Source organism: Lissotriton helveticus, chromosome 9 (assembly GCF_964261635.1).
Source record: "Lissotriton helveticus chromosome 9, aLisHel1.1, whole genome shotgun sequence".
Classification (NCBI taxonomy): domain Eukaryota; kingdom Metazoa; phylum Chordata; class Amphibia; order Caudata; family Salamandridae; genus Lissotriton; species Lissotriton helveticus.
The window spans coordinates 792,905,386-792,921,183 of NC_136070.1; the positions used below are offsets into that span (position 1 = coordinate 792,905,386).

Sequence of the window (15,798 nt, forward strand, 5' to 3'; positions counted from 1 at the left end):
CAAGAGCTTTAAGAAAAACATCAATCTTTAAGAATATCATCAAATATTACATCAAACACCACCTACCAATCCCATCCACAAAAGATGAGAAAAACATACAAGTTTTCTAATCTTTAACAATCACACACCCATCCCATCTGGGAAACCTTCTATTGCACACACTTGCAGGACTAGGGACACAAAATACTCCCACTACTGCACACACCTGTAGGAACACCCCGCAGGACTAGGGACAAACCTTCTACTGCACACATTAGAAGGACTAGAGATAACCCCTCTACTGCACACACTAGTAGGACTGAGGATTATGGCAAAAACATCAATATCACATCCGACAAGTTGGCAAAGCAGCCAAATGTCCGGTGAGCGACTTCTCACCCGAGCCCACCATCAAATACTACATCAAACACCACCTCCCAATCCCATCCTCGACGCCAGTGTTACGGTTGAAAGAAAGATAAATAGTCCCGAATGTAACTCAGGATCACAGCTTTATTCTTAAAATCAGATCCATATTAAGCCTCATGTTAGGCCCCACCAGGAGCACCCTCCTTGCTGCTCAGCCCTTCCACACCACCTGATTCTTTCTTCCACACCAACCCTCTCAAAATTCTGATGACATCACCATAAACTGAGAAGCAAGGCAAGGGCAACAATAGAGAGGATGCATTAATCACTTGCTGGATTATAACACTCAGCTAGCTTTGGGCTGGATTCAGGAGCTACATTGTAACAACTTCACCTGTAGTGGGCTGGCGCCACATTCAGCTTCACTGACCTCACGTGACAAAGCAAGCAAATCCTTGTCTGCATGATTTATCCATGGACCAATGTCCGATATACTGAGTCTGACTACGCTCCTGGATATAGGCGCTCTAACGCCTTTTTTTTTTTGTTCTTTTACAAAGTTTTCTATAGTGCAAACTTGACCCAAAGGTATCAGGTATCAGAGCGCTTTACACAAGTACTAGTTGGGTTACTTGTGGACACATTAATTTTTTTGTTAGGCATGGGGAGATTAAGTGATCTACCCAGAATTACTGGATTTTGCACGTCCTTGCCGAGATTTAAACCTGGTTCCACAGATTTGAGGTCGACCACTCTTGCCTTTAGGCCAACTCCTCACCTGCGGTGTGACAGTACAGTCTGACAGTCAGTTTACATTTGGAAGTGGGCACCGCGCATTGTTGTGCCGGCCCGGGCAGCCCTAATGTGCCTACGGCCAACTGCGACCCGACCCAGACTGCGGCTGCCGCAGTAGTGGTGCTACTTCATGTTTAGCAGATAGCCTGCATGAGTCGTCGCGTCCTGGTCCATGGCATCTTCCCGCAGCCAGGCCCGTGCAGGGGTAGTTGTTGCAGCGGTCTGCGAGCATCTTCAAAAGTCACAGGTCAGACCCCGGGGTGCAACTAGCCTTGAGTCAGGTATGTTGACAGTAAACCCTGCCAACCCATACGCATACCAGACATGGTGTTGAAGCCGCCTAAGGACGAGGGCCGTAACGCAGGCTGTGCACACTGAGGACCGTACTTAAACAATCCCAGCACTGTGGCATTTAAATAAAGAAAGCACACTTATGAATGCTACTTCCTGTACAGCCTGCCAAGCCAGTGACTTGCAGGCCCTTGGTAGATTGTGCTGGAAACTGTGAAAATGCGGTGCAGCCCAGGATGACGATAAGAAATAATTTAATTAAAATCTTACCTGCTCATTTCCTCAGTCCCCTGCAGCCTGACAGACAAGTTAATTTTGCTGAATGTTGTTCAGTTGTTGACTGAACAACGGTTCACCATATGCCCTTTTTCAATTGCGTGACAGTTACAGTGTACTGGCACTAGGGTCACCATCACGGCCCGGGTGACAGCGAACTGAGACTTAGAGCTACCCTGTGCAGTTTACGTTAGGACTCTGATTCAGTGCAGCCCCTAGGACACACAGGCAGCAGGCCCTCTCTGTTGACACAAACCAAAGGCTGCATGTAATACCCATAACGAAGCACCTTACGATCTGAGGCCAGTCCTGAGAGTCGGCCTCTCTCCTGAAATATTAAGCAAAGCAACGCCAATGTCCCCATGGCTCATCTCAACCCGGCCCGAGTCTTGCTTGGAACAGGTGAGCTGAACACTGCGGATGTGAATGGGGTAAAGATGGACTGCGAAGGAGCAGGTTGGTTCTGGTGGATATGAATGGAGTTAGTTAATATGGCTGTGTGGTATTTGAATGCACTGTGTGGGGCAGGTTGGTTCATATTGTGAATTGCGTTCTAGTGTACTTGAGTAGAATCAGCTGATGTTGCTCTCAAGTAAGTGTCACTCCTAGTTGTTGAAATGTCACTCATAATTGCATTGACATTTTTTAAATATCACACATAGCAATCTAAAACCTTGGCAGCCATGTGCTGTCCCTTTTCTCTTTGTATGAAATGTCCCCGTTTTTGGCTTTTGAATTCTGGTCACCCGAACTCTCAACAAAAGGCACGTAGCAAGCCTAACAGCATGACGTGTGCTTTCACAATCCCTAATATATATTATGGATTGTAAAAGCACACGTCGTGCTGATAGGCTTGTTGCGTGCCTTTTGTTAATAGAGTGCAGCAGATTTTGTGCCTTTTTGAGAGTGTTCACGTTAATTGCAGCTCCCAACATGCTTACACTCGAGACTGCATTTAACATGAAAACTTTTTTTTAAAGGTATGCAAACTGCTATGCTCTGTTAAGAAAAGCATGCAGCAATCCCAACAGCACCATAGGTGCTTTCACAATCACTAATACATATTAGTTTATTGTGAAAGCACACGTTGTGCTGTTAGGTGCTATTAGGCTTGTTGTATGCCTTTTCATAGCTATTAAGGTCTCAGATTGCTTATGTGTGACATATTCATAATTTCAGTGTAAATATGAGTGACACTTTCTGGAGAGCAAATCAAGCAATGAGGAAGAGTGAAACACATATATATAAAAAATAATTGCACTCAATTTCAATTCAATTTATAAACTTTATTCGGTTCTTAAAAAGACACCATAAAAGCACAAATACAACGTTCACAAATTAAAACAATGTTTTTAAAAAATATTTAGTCTAAAAGATATAAATGTTTAAGATTTTATATACTTAATGGGAGGAACAGGATAATTTTAGTGAATTTAAATGTTCAATGCAATTTTTTAAGGGACAATGTCTCTGGTGGTCCTCAGTCTTGTTGCGATCCGAATGAAATTTATCGTGCAGAATAAAGTATAAGCGTCCTCTGCTTCCATTAGGAATCTCAACGCCCGTTTCGCTTGCTTAAATCTTTGCTCCTTCAAAATACCCACCAGGAACTTACGTCTTGGTATCGCGTAGAGTGGGCACAGTAGGACAAAATGAAGGGTATCCTGCGGAGATCTATGATCGCAGCCGCAGGTACCCTTCTCCTCCACTGTGCGAGTAAATCCAGATGGTACTGCAAGGATGTGATGTAGCATATTGATTCTAAATCGGGTTATGAGGTAGCGATCCTGCGCATTGTGCATGACCCTTAGATAAGGTTCCATACCTTGCTTCGGGGTAAGGTTGTTGTAAGCGAGGTTGGTAGCTTTGAGCCTCTCTTTTTCTGCCCTTGTCGATTTCAGCTGTGCGAGCAAAAGTTTTTTGATCGAGGTTTTGCACTCCGGAGTTAAAGAGTCGGGGGCAAAAAAATATTCAGAGCAACCGATCTCTGTTAGCGAATCTTTAACAAATTTCAGCCAGGGGATTGCATAGCCCTTGTCTCTTTTGAGGCAATCCTCGATAATTTGTCTAGTTAGGGCCGCCTCTGGGTTGGTCCATACCTTCACCCAAGCCAGAAGGGGTTTAATTTTAATTTTATCCTCCAGGAAGAGTTCTCCCAGCTCTTCGTGTATAATGTGGGCCGCGACACTCTGTGGGACTTTTAGTATTCTTCGTAGGAATTTATTTTCTTCCGTCTGGAGTGGCTGGATTTTTTTCCCCAAAAAGCCCCACACTTCCGCTCCATAGCTTACTTTTGCACAGCAAATGGATCTGTATAAGGTCATGATTTGTTCCGGGGACCATTTCCCTAGTCTCTTCCCGATCCCCATAATTGCTCCTACTGCGGCCGCCAGTTTGGTCGAGTGTTTCTCAATCAGGGGTTTAAACGATAAGTCGTGGTCGAATAATACCCCCAGATATGTGAAGGACTTGACCTGGTCTATTTTGTGTGTCCCGATGTTATAAGAAAAAGATCCTTTTGTAGGTTTCCCTGATGTCATGATAAAGGACTTTTCCAGGTTTGTTGCCAGGTCCAGTTTGTCCATAAATTTAACGAACCCATCGATTAATCTTTGTAGACCCAGAGGTGTTCTCGAGAGCAAAACCGCGTCATCGGCATAAAGTAGTACAGGTACTGCTCGATGACCGATTTGGGGTGAGTCAACTTTAAGTTTAAGAAGGTCCTGTTCCAATGCGTTGATATAAATGGAGAAAAGAAATGGGGCGAGGATACACCCCTGTCTTACTCCGCTATTGCAACTAAAGGAATCGGTCTTTTTTCCTTCCTGACTGTATCTCACGCATGCTGAGGTGTTACGGTGTAAATTTTGTAAGGTATCAACTAGTGAGTGGTCCACGCCTAGATCCATTAGCATGGCCCAGAGTTTTTTCCTGTTTACGCGGTCGAAAGCCGCGGAGAGGTCCATGAACCCCATATGTATCGACCCCCTCCCGGCGATGGTATATTTTGCGATCAGGAGATATAGATTTAGGCATTGGTCGGTGGTGGATCTGCCTTTCCTGAAGCCGTATTGGGTTTCAGATAGGATTTGGTGCTCCTCTGCCCAATCTTGCAATCTTGATAGGATGACCCGACCCAAGACCTTTGCTGTCACATCAATGAGTGAGATGGGTCGATAGCATTGGGGGTCGTCCCGGTTGCCTTTTTTGTAAATAGGGACTATGGTCGCCGTTGACCAGGACTGGGGGAGGCCTACCTCCGCTGCCTCATTTAACACCCTCGTAAGTAACGGGGCCCATAGCTCTGGTTTGCTTAGGAATAAGTCTGGTGGTATTCCGTCCGGGCCCGGCGCCTTGTTTTTACTTAGTCCGGTTATTCCCAATTCAACCTCCTTTAAGGTGAAATTTGGTTTAGTTGGCTGATGGACCTTCAGAAACTCCTCTTGGGGTGTATGATTTGAATGGTTGTACAGGCTGTGGAAGTGTTTCTGCCATTGCTCCGGTAAGATGGTATTCAAAATTTTTGGGGCACTTTGGTCCTGAAAACATGGGGCATTGATCACTTTCCAAAAGGCAGTAGCGTCCTTTCTCTCTGCGGCGTCCCTTAAATCTACCCAGGCCTGGTTTTGTATACTCTGTTTTCGTGCCTTCACGGCTTTTTTGTATTCGGCTCTGTTCCTTATCACCTTTATTTTGTCCCTTGGTAGGGCATGTAGGCTGTCCTTAAGGTTTTTCAGCGCCTTTGTGCATTTAGAGTCGAACCAGCGGGGATTTGAAGAGATGTTATTATTCCCTCCCTTGGTTCGAAGGGAATTATTTACTACCTGCGCGATTTCTTCAAATGCTTTCACCACCGCACCTCCAATTACGCAGGGGTCGAGACATTTGTCGATCGGTACTGAGGCGTCACATAGCAGTTTTTTATAGAAACAGTTCCCATCAATTTTGGCCCATTTGATTCTTCTACCCTGGTCTACCACTCTTTCCAATGCGACCTTTCCCTTAGCCGCTGTGAAGAGGAATCCTTCCATTTTGATGATCACCGGATTGTGATCGCTGAAGCTACTAGCCTCTATGAGGTGTGTGCTGATAAATCTTTTTAGATAGACAGAGACTAGTACAAAGTCAATATAAGAATAGCAGCCTCTGCCTTTGAATGTCGGGGTAAGTTCTCCTCTCTCATTTAAGGTGGCAAGATCCATGGTGTGGGCGAGATTGTTCCTTTTCATTAATCTCTCAAGGTCCCAGCCCTCTGATGAATGGGTGAAGTGTGGGCCTTTCATGATTGTACAATTTGACCAGACATTATTGGCAGGTAACAGATTTTCACAGAGGTGACAATTAAAATCTCCCATTAAAATTAAATTCATGGGTTCTGGTGTCTTGGATAAAAAGTTTAGGCAAGTCTCAAGTTCTTTTATAGCTGCTCCCTTCTCCGTTATGGCCGGTGTGTTATACCAATTCATTAACAAGAAGGTTAGGCTTGACGAAGTAAACCTTAGTACCTGAAGGTTACGTGTGACCCATTTGGTATTGGACCAGGTACCCTCAATGTCTAGATGGACATAAATCGCAAGCCCCCCGCTCGCTCTTCCTGAGGTAGCTTTTTTTGCGGGTACGAAAAAGCTTTTATAGCCCTCCATGCTATATTCGTGCGGTTCAGTAGCCCAGGTCTCTTGGAGGCACAAGATGTGGAATTTCCTTATGTAGCTGAACCAGTCCTGAGATATGAACTTTGTCGCAAGCCCTGCGATATTCCAGGTAGCTATAAGTAGGTTATCATATGTTGTTGCCTTGAGTATCCCTCTACCTTCGCCTTTCGGTGGTCTTAGTTGTTTATCCTTAATGGGTGCGACGGCCCTGCTTAGTTGCAGGCCGGGGGTGTTGACGATTTTGTTCTCGTAGTATGTCCCCTCCCCTGTGCCCCGGGTACTGGTTGGTGGTATACTCCTGCCTTCTGTGATGTTCGCAGGGTCCATGAGATCAGATTGACTGTGGGTTGCTCCCTCTTTATCCCCTAATGATGTGAGGTTTGGCTCGTTCCTGCTTTGATTTGCTGTTGGGAAGCAAGTCATTCTCTGTCAGTCCACCCCTTCGAGAGTACTAAACCTGTTCCAATGGTTGTACTGCATCAAAGAGGAATCATAAGTAGGAAATACTGGGAATACAGGATTTGGCCTTTGCCATTGGGGGGGGCCATATTGGAAGCCCGGATGAGATGTTCTGTTCTGAATGAAATTCTGCCTGGGCCTTTGGGATGCCAGGGGATAAAAATACGATAAGTGGACCGGGTGGATTTGTGAGCGGGTATAGCTCGGGGGGACATTGCAGATGAAGTTGACTGCTGTCATGTCTCTGAAGTTCACCGTAATGATGTCTCCAGCGATGGTCTTGGTGCCTTTGCCAATCCACTCGCCCCTTCTCACTGAGAGGATTTCCCCATAGATGTTTGGGGGTAAGGGCCTGTGAGTTTGCAGCCACTGAGCGCATTTGTTTTTTAGTTCAATTTGTGATTCTCTTTGGCCCTCCTTTAATGGGGGCACTCCAGTTAGGACAACCACAAATGGTAGTGCCTCAGGTGGGAGATTAATTGTCCGAAAGCGTGTGGCTGTTTTCTTTTCGTTGTTGGTTTCCACAGTAGGAGTGGGGAGGGTCTTGGGGTCTGCCTTCGGGGTTTGGGCCTTGTTTTCTTCAAGTGTTAATGAGGAGCTAGGTAAACGTTTACTGTTACCGCTTAATGATTGATTTTTATTTTTATTTTTACCTGCTTGTGGGGTGGAGGCGGCCTTCTGAAATTCCTTGGCTCCTTTCTGCGTGACGCTGGTGTTGTTAGCATTGTTGTTTTTGGGGGCACCATTTTGCACTAGTGGGGCCTTATCATTCGGTAAATTTGTTGTAGCGGGGGCCTTGGGGTTTGTCACGTCTCGTTCCTGCACGGGATGAGGTTTCAAGTTTATCCCCTTGTTATTGACCAATGATGTTAATCTGTCTATTTTTGCTATAAGGGGCTTTAACAGTACCGTGATGGAATGCTCTAGGTCAGATTTCAAATCCACCACCATGTTGGTTATCCAGCATGGAATTCCTGGTGTAGGTGGGGTAATGGGTGTGACCAGATTATGGTTGCTGGACTTTACATGACCTTTTTTCCTCCCTTGTTTACGGCCATCCCTGTGCAACATTTTATCCTCCGTGTGTGCGTCTGAGTCCTTTGTGGTTATTTGGTTGCTTAATTGTGCGCCAGGACTGTCCCTGCTGGTTTCAGCGACGGCCTGGGCACAGGGGAGGTCGGCGAAAGATGGTGGAGTTATAGGCCGGCTGATGTAGGTCTCCTCTACCGAGTTCTCAGTTTCTTCTGACAAGTTGAGGAGTAGTTCCTGAGTATCTTGGATAATGGTTACAGGTGGTAAAGATAATCTCCTCTCGGTGTTAGCTATGGCGTCGGAAACCGCCCCTATAGTCTGTTTAAGCATTTTATCAATGGCAGTTAAGGTCGGAAGGGATGGTGGTTGATCCGATTTAGCTTTTGTGCTCGATCTTAGAGTGGGCATCCTGGTCTTCTTTGCGGTTTTCCTCATTGCAGGGGGTGCTGTGTTAGATGGTAGTAGCCGGTTGTGAGATTTTTGGGGGGGCACTTTTTAGGGGACTGGCCCAGCCCGGCCTCTTCTGGCCCCTGAGGGCCACAGAGGGCCCGCCCTTTGCCCGGGCTTCGCTCGGCGTCCCGCTCGCGTCCCGCTGAGCGGTAGATTGTTCCAAATAAGATGGTATTGCAAGCAGGGGGCGTGTCTTCCTGGGGGCGCGCCCGTGCACACCTGTGCAGCGCAGGGACTCCTGGTCTTACGAGTCCCTGCGGCGCGCTCCCTCGCAGTTTCCTCGGTGCTCCCTCCTCCTGGGACAGGCTCTTCAGTGCGACTACCCCCCCAGCCTCGACCCCACGCCACTCACCGCGCAGCAGCGCCCGCGAAGCGGGTGCTGCAAGTTGTTTTAGCGGGAGGGCGGTCAATCCCACCTGGGACACGGGGAGGCCGGGTGAAAGCAGAAGCGAGGCTCTGTGTTCAAACGGGCAGCAGCGGTCAGATCAGTTCCACGGCAACGGTCCGGTCAGGTCAGTTTGAGGAATCCCACTATGGGCTGCACGCTTTCCTGTTTTATTCACCTTGACAAGCAGGGGGCGTGTCTTCCTGGGGGCGCGCCCGTGCACACCTGTGCAGCGCAGGGACTCCTGGTCTTACGAGTCCCTGCGGCGCGCTCCCTCGCAGTTTCCTCGGTGCTCCCTCCTCCTGGGACAGGCTCTTCAGTGCGACTACCCCCCCAGCCTCGACCCCACGCCACTCACCGCGCAGCAGCGCCCGCGAAGCGGGTGCTGCAAGTTGTTTTAGCGGGAGGGCGGTCAATCCCACCTGGGACACGGGGAGGCCGGGTGAAAGCAGAAGCGAGGCTCTGTGTTCAAACGGGCAGCAGCGGTCAGATCAGTTCCACGGCAACGGTCCGGTCAGGTCAGTTTGAGGAATCCCCTCATTTGAGCAACTAGAAACTATAAGAAAATATTAAAACTGCTGGAAAGCACCAGAAAGGGAAGGGCACTAATCTAGTCAAAAGACATAGCTCACAACTAATCCTCATAAAATACATTTTTGGAAATATGCATGGTTCGTGTTCTGCATGAAACAAGTCCCGGTCTCAGTTTGAAATGTAAATTAAGAAAAGCATGTCTCATTAACCGTGACTGGAATTGCTGGCCTAATGGGTTTAAGCGCATGTTGCGAAGAATTAGATGAACTTCAGAGTGCAGAGCCTGTAGTGTAGACTCAGTGTGCATGAATGACGAGCGTTATTACAAGTAACAAGGCTGTTCGTGATGTAGGACTGATGAAATACAGAAACATGCCTTTGCTCCAAACTGTCTGCTTTGCGTGCAATGGACAGCAAGCATTTTTGGCATTGGGAAATCTTAATTACCGAAACTCAAACATCAGAAACACGTACTTCACCTATTTTATAGCGGAAAACCATAACCCCTGAATATTTAGTATGCAGTGGGTATAGACTACTCAGTCTGTTACAGGTAAAGGAAATCCGACGGCGGGCCAGTAACTGTTTGACCACCAATTTCCACCTATTTAAGAATGTTATTTAATAAATCGCTCCAAAACGAGTGTTGCTTAGCAACAAATTAATTACTCAGTCAGTGAAAAACGGGTTCTGGTGGCCGAGCATAACTGTACACAGTGCAATTACAGGGCTTTCCAGGTAGTGACAGTACAGTCAGCTCAGCTCAGCCCAGCCGCTGTTATACGTAACTTGCAGGCTCAGCCTCTAAGCTAAAGGTTAATGGATTATTAATGTTTTATAAAAATCAACATCATGTTAGTTAGTAGTCCCGTGTGGCCGACGATTGTGGTCTGTTCTTCAGCATGGCACGGCACCGGACGCATACCTCTGCAGCGATGATCCAAGCCACTGCTTGGATTATCACTGCCTTGGGACAGGAGGGCAGGGCGGGAGGGGTCGGGGAGCCTAGGGGAGCTGGGCACTTCCCTCGGGGGCTAGAGGGGTGTTTAGTGTCACCAGAGTCCCATGCAAGTAGAGACTGCACCCCGCCTCCTGCACGTGTGAAGTGCACTAAATGCATTCAGTAACACATGCACGATGCACGTCACACACCCGACCATGTTGGAGGACACTTCAGCCACCCACTCTTCCTGTGCTCGCGCCCTGAAGCGGACTGCGTGGGCGTTTTACAAGTCTATAAATAAACTGGGAGGTGCCGGCACTTAATCACCACTTACTGCGGAGTGACCTCTCACCTGTCCTCCTTACACCCCTCCTATGAGGCAGCCCCTCTGCCGCCACCCCCTAAGAGGCAAGTCTGGAGCTGAGCTCTCAAGTGTCACGGGGATAATAGCCATGCACCCCTTGGGGAAACATCATGACACCCGCAAACATCCAGGAAATGCAAATCCTTATTCGCTACGGTGACATAGGTGTGGAAGGCGCTATACACGTGTGCTTTCACAATCACTAATGTATGTTAATTATTGTGATAGCACACGTTGTGCTTTTAGACTTGTTGCCTGACTTTACAAATGACAGCGCAGAGGGGGGCACATTGCCTGCTTTCCTTTAAGTATTCATGTTAATCGCAGCGCCCATCATGCTTCAACACAGCGCTGCGATTAACATGAATACTTGTCTCTCCTGGTGTGTGCGCGCTTCAAAGGGGACACTGCGCGTCCAGATTCACCTAGCGCGCGCAGGTTAAAGGGAACAGTGAATACAAGTATTCTAGTTGGGGTTGGGACAGTCAATCTACCATTGCCATCTCAAACAAACGATTTCAAAATAATTTTTCAGACTAACTTTAGTAGTGCAGCAGGCTAGTATAAACGCCATATGCAGCTACTAGAAGAATGTTCTCAAAGTACAAGACTCAAGTCATATAGTGATCAACTAGCTATGTCAACAGTTCATCGTAATGATCGTTGAGCTTCGAGGTCCAAATTTAATTAACAAACTTCATTTCTAAGAGACTTTGATGTACAGATTTAGTTGATATGTAATAATCTCAACAGCAAAAAAAATTATTATATTAAAAATAGAGGAAAATAATGAAATACGATAAAGAGCAAATGCTTTCAAACCCAGGGACATAGAAATGCGGTCCTGTGATCAAAAACAGGCATGTACAAGGGACTATACTATCAAAACAGACAAACACCGTATTATGAAGAAGGCTGCAAAGAACTGGGGGGGGGGGGTGGAACTGTAATTAAACGTTTTCATTCTGGCATCCTTACTACTGCTATGCAAACCCACATGAAGTACAACTGCCAATTTTAAAAAGACTTTTATAACATGCAGTTTTTAACAATGTTCAAGTTTAATTCTTGTTGAAAAGGGGGTGTGCTCAACAGAAAGTTTGGCACATGTCAAGCAGTGCAAATGTCAGCACAAACTTTCATTAATACAGTTTTCAGAAAAACACACTTGTGTGCTTTCCCTGCTGCCCATCCTTCAGCTATAAGCAGGGCTACTGGAATTATGCGGCAGAGAATGAACACATTTTGAAGGCAGTGTGGACTAAATTATGCAGCAAGAAAAGGCAAATTATGTGGCCTAACGTGGCACATTTTGTGATAAAATTACCTCATTGTTCTGTCAATTTTACACTTGATTACACTGTCTGGGAAAATATTTCACCTTATAAGTACCAATTTAACACTCAAATACAGCAACAATCAACTGAAAGCCGAGCAATCACCCATTCTGAGGGGGCTTCCGGCTTTCAAAAAAACATGTCCAGTGGTTTTAGTAACTTTTGCTGTGTTTGAACTAGAATTTTTTTTGTTGAATTCTAAACATTATGCAGCAGATTGTGGATTATTTGGCAAATGCACAAATCCATAATAATGCAAAAATAAAACAGCGCACCCACAGAATTATATAGTTCCAGTGGCCCTGGCCATAAGTCTAGAATGTTCGATTACGCTCAGCACAGACCAGTGGCCACTTACCAGAGAAGGGGTCTCCTGCTGCACCGATTTGAGTGATCCATGCCAGAGAGGCGATCCACATGGCCCAACCAAGTGGCTAGAGGGTGTCCCGGCAGCCGTGCAAGGCTCTCTTATGACTAAAACTGTGTAATTCTGTGGCAAGCTATCTCCTATGCCTCTGTACATTTACCTACAACAGTAGGTAGAAGCTGCTTAAAAACGGACTGTATCTCAGTATCACGCATACTTAAGGGCTGGATACTTGGCAGACAGGTTGGTGGAACCAGTCCGGGCTGACAAGAGACAATGTGGCTGAAAAAAGCCAGCTGTGTCACAAAATACTATTTCTCAAGAACAAATACTTACTGCTTCCCATTGCTGCAGTTCCTACGCTCAGGCTGTTGTCATTTATGTCTTGCGTTGGACAACAGAAGGATAGTGTCAGTGAAGCTGAGCGGCCTCGTCCAAGATCACACCTTGTGGAGGCAAGGAGATCTGGGATCTGAATTCTTTCTTCGACCCGCAGACAGAGGATCCAGGACTTTCCATGCAGACTCTAACTTGCACTCACCGGCAAACTGATCACACATATAGTCAACAAGCAAGCTCTCAAATTTAGAGATCTTTGGGATTATTCCCTTACAGTAATTGTTTGGAAAATTGGACCATATTGTGCTTCTTCAACATTTAATTTTTTGAGAATTGTACTAAATAAGCCACATGATTTAAATGTAGTTTCAAAGGGGTCCTGACAGAAAATAAGTTATTCAGACACTATGCATGAGTGGACAAAATGCCCAACATAAATCGTGTCAGGAGCAATATCAACATTTGCTAATATGGTCGCTGTTAAGAAATAAAATGCTGACCAGAGTTTCTCTACCAGTGCGAACCCCATGTAAAATGCAGCGCCAGGAAAAAATTAATAAAACACTATAATTACTGCACTGCTGACTCTTGCACAATTAAACAGGATAACATATATGCTGGAGTGTTTCTCTTGGTAGATCCACTAAAGCCTAGACATGGAGTAGCATAACTTAGACACATATTGAGATAAAAACAAAAGTTTCACTTTGTACTGGCCTATGGGAATTCACATTCCCTAGCCTTTGTGAACTAAAACGCAAAAATGTGGAAACATTCCTTTGATAAAATCCCGCAGGACTTTCCATGCAGACTCTAACTTTCACTCTCACACAGATCACACATACAAACACACTATCTCACAGGCACACTCAGACACACACTTTCACCCACAGACAACCACTCTCACCCATACGCAGATAACATTAAAAAAGTTTTCATTTCGCTCACCTTATTTCCTTCTCAGCTGTTTACGCTCTGTTTAGCGAATCATAATTCTGGAGAAAGATACAGTGCCCAGCTACACTTGATAAAAAAATGAGTACTATAAAGACATTAACAGACAAGTGACTCGGTGGTTACTTCGAAAATGCATGCACCTCCGTCACACACATCCCAAAACAGAAGGGGGCAGATTTACAAAAAGTGACGCAAAAGTGGCGCAAGGGGCTTGTAAATAAGCCCCAAGGTATTTTTCATGCCATCCATGAGAGGGCCCGAGCAACAATCCGTTACTAGGGCGATATATGGGGGTAGGAATGTGAGGCGGAATGTTATGCTAGTGCAGGTGTAAATCTTTACGTGTTTGTGAAAGAATGGGAGCGCATTTCAAGTGGCCCAATACAAACAAACCTTAAAATGCAGAATTTGAGTTACTTTGTTGACATCACGAGGCACGCAAGTTCTGCTGCTCTTTTGTTTTTAGAAAGTGGACTAGATATGGCCTTCAAAAGGAGAAGTCCACGCATAACTGCGAAATGTCATTTGCGACAACCTGAGTCAAATTGTTTTTTGAGTTACGTTTTTCCGAGACCTGTAGTTTGATTTTCCTGTTTCACATAAATACTTGAAGATTTCGGAAAAACTCTTGGATTAACTAAATATGTCAGATACGGACAGTTTTTCGCCATTTGCACATAAGTCATTCAACGCCCGGAGAAATATCCTTTTCACATCATTCTACCGTCACTATTCTAAACGTTAACAATAACATGCATTCTATTCATTAGCCTAAATAACAGTTATTTAAATCAACAATTATGAACATCGCACTTACGCTCTCGGGTGATTAGTGCGCTATACAAATTAACATAACACCGTGTTCACTCTCTCTTTGCAAAGCAATGTTGTTTGTATAGTCGCTACGTCTTGCGCTTGTCTTTTAAACTTTTTCGAGACTCGCTGCGTGCCCCCGGTTGTGTGGAATTCACCCGGTACTTTCGTTCTAAACCACTGAAGGTCGGAAGAAGGCAGACAATAAATGTTTGTTTACCTGGATTGACAGGAAGCGTGTTTAAGGAGTGACAAGCAGGGGTTTTCCCTGTTTCGAACAGACTTTTCCTCATAGTAATTGTATGACCCCCGCCCCCTGTAGAACGCACATCCTCGAGAACTGCGATTCTCATTGGTCGAGGTCCAAATCTAGTCCCGCCCTAAAACATACTTCCGTGCGCGGCTCGTGGTCAGTGGCTGAGACTAGCTTGCTGGAACATTGGAGTTAGCTGATGGGAGAGGCTGCATGCCCGTTAGGAGCAGCGCAGGCACAGCTGTAGACCGGTGGATTTGTCTGAGCACGTGACGGGGAGATGGGTGCAGCCCGGCGGCTTAGTCTGAGCTTTTGTCGGGGAGATGGATGTTGGTCAGGGTCTGCAGGGATGTTTTAAGGCCATTAAATGAGGGAATGGATACTGAATGATAGGTACATAAAACAATGTCTTTGGCAACTCAGTTTCACCTTGGTAATTATTACTGAACTTAACTTTGTCGGCTTACGTTTTATCTAGTGCTACTGGACCTTTTATAGATGTATGTATTCACACTTTTAGGATGTGCTGGAAATGTTAAAATAAAAAATATCCAGAGATCCCATACATTAGAGTTAAAATAGTGTCGGTCGAACGAGGAGAGTGATGCACTTGCTGGAGAGGTCTTTGTGCGATTTGGTCACAGATTCGCTTCGTCATATAATAGCAATGAGAGCTGATTTGTCTTCTGTAAATCAGTTTATAACATGTAGGCCACATATTTGTCTTTTATGTAACAGGCCTGCGGGTTACTGTTACACTTGCCGAGACGCTTGCAAACTGCAAAGCATACGTTTAGAACCGTGCTGTTTTTGGTCAATGTTTGTTTTTCTAAGATTGCTAAACAGGACCCCTTCGGGTAGTAATAAACACTTAGTAGTAAGTTTATATAAAAGGTTATCAGTGTAATTATTATATATGCCGATATAGCTGACATTCTTACAGTGCATGAATACCTCTCACACCGATTGGGAAAGTAAAACAAGCATTGAAAATGCAATAGGTCTCGCAATAGAAGAGTTTGACATTTTTCGTTTTTCAAATGGATGAGTGGCGTTGCGTGGATGAGTGGCGTTGCGTGGGTGAGTGGCGTTGCGTGGATGAGTGGCGTTGCGTGGATGAGTGGCGTTGCGTGGATGAGTGGCGTGTGTGAGTGGCGTTGCGTGTGTGAGTGGCGTTGCGTGTGTGAGTGGCGTTGCGTGTGT

The 15,798-nt window shown here is 45.7% G+C and overlaps 1 protein-coding gene across 7 annotated transcripts in view; it reads right to left on the minus strand.

Annotated features, from left to right (window-relative positions):
* Positions 1–15,798, minus strand: part of RELB (RELB proto-oncogene, NF-kB subunit) — a 708,968-nt gene that overhangs the window by 646,456 nt on the left and 46,714 nt on the right. The window contains exon 1 of one of the 7 annotated variants that reach the window (XM_078660921.1): positions 14,347–14,642. The exons of the other annotated variants lie outside the window; for them this stretch is intronic. The gene's annotated coding sequence lies outside the window, so the exon portion shown is untranslated. Of the gene's footprint in view, positions 1–14,346; positions 14,643–15,798 lie in introns of those variants that run through there. 7 annotated transcript variants of the gene reach the window in all.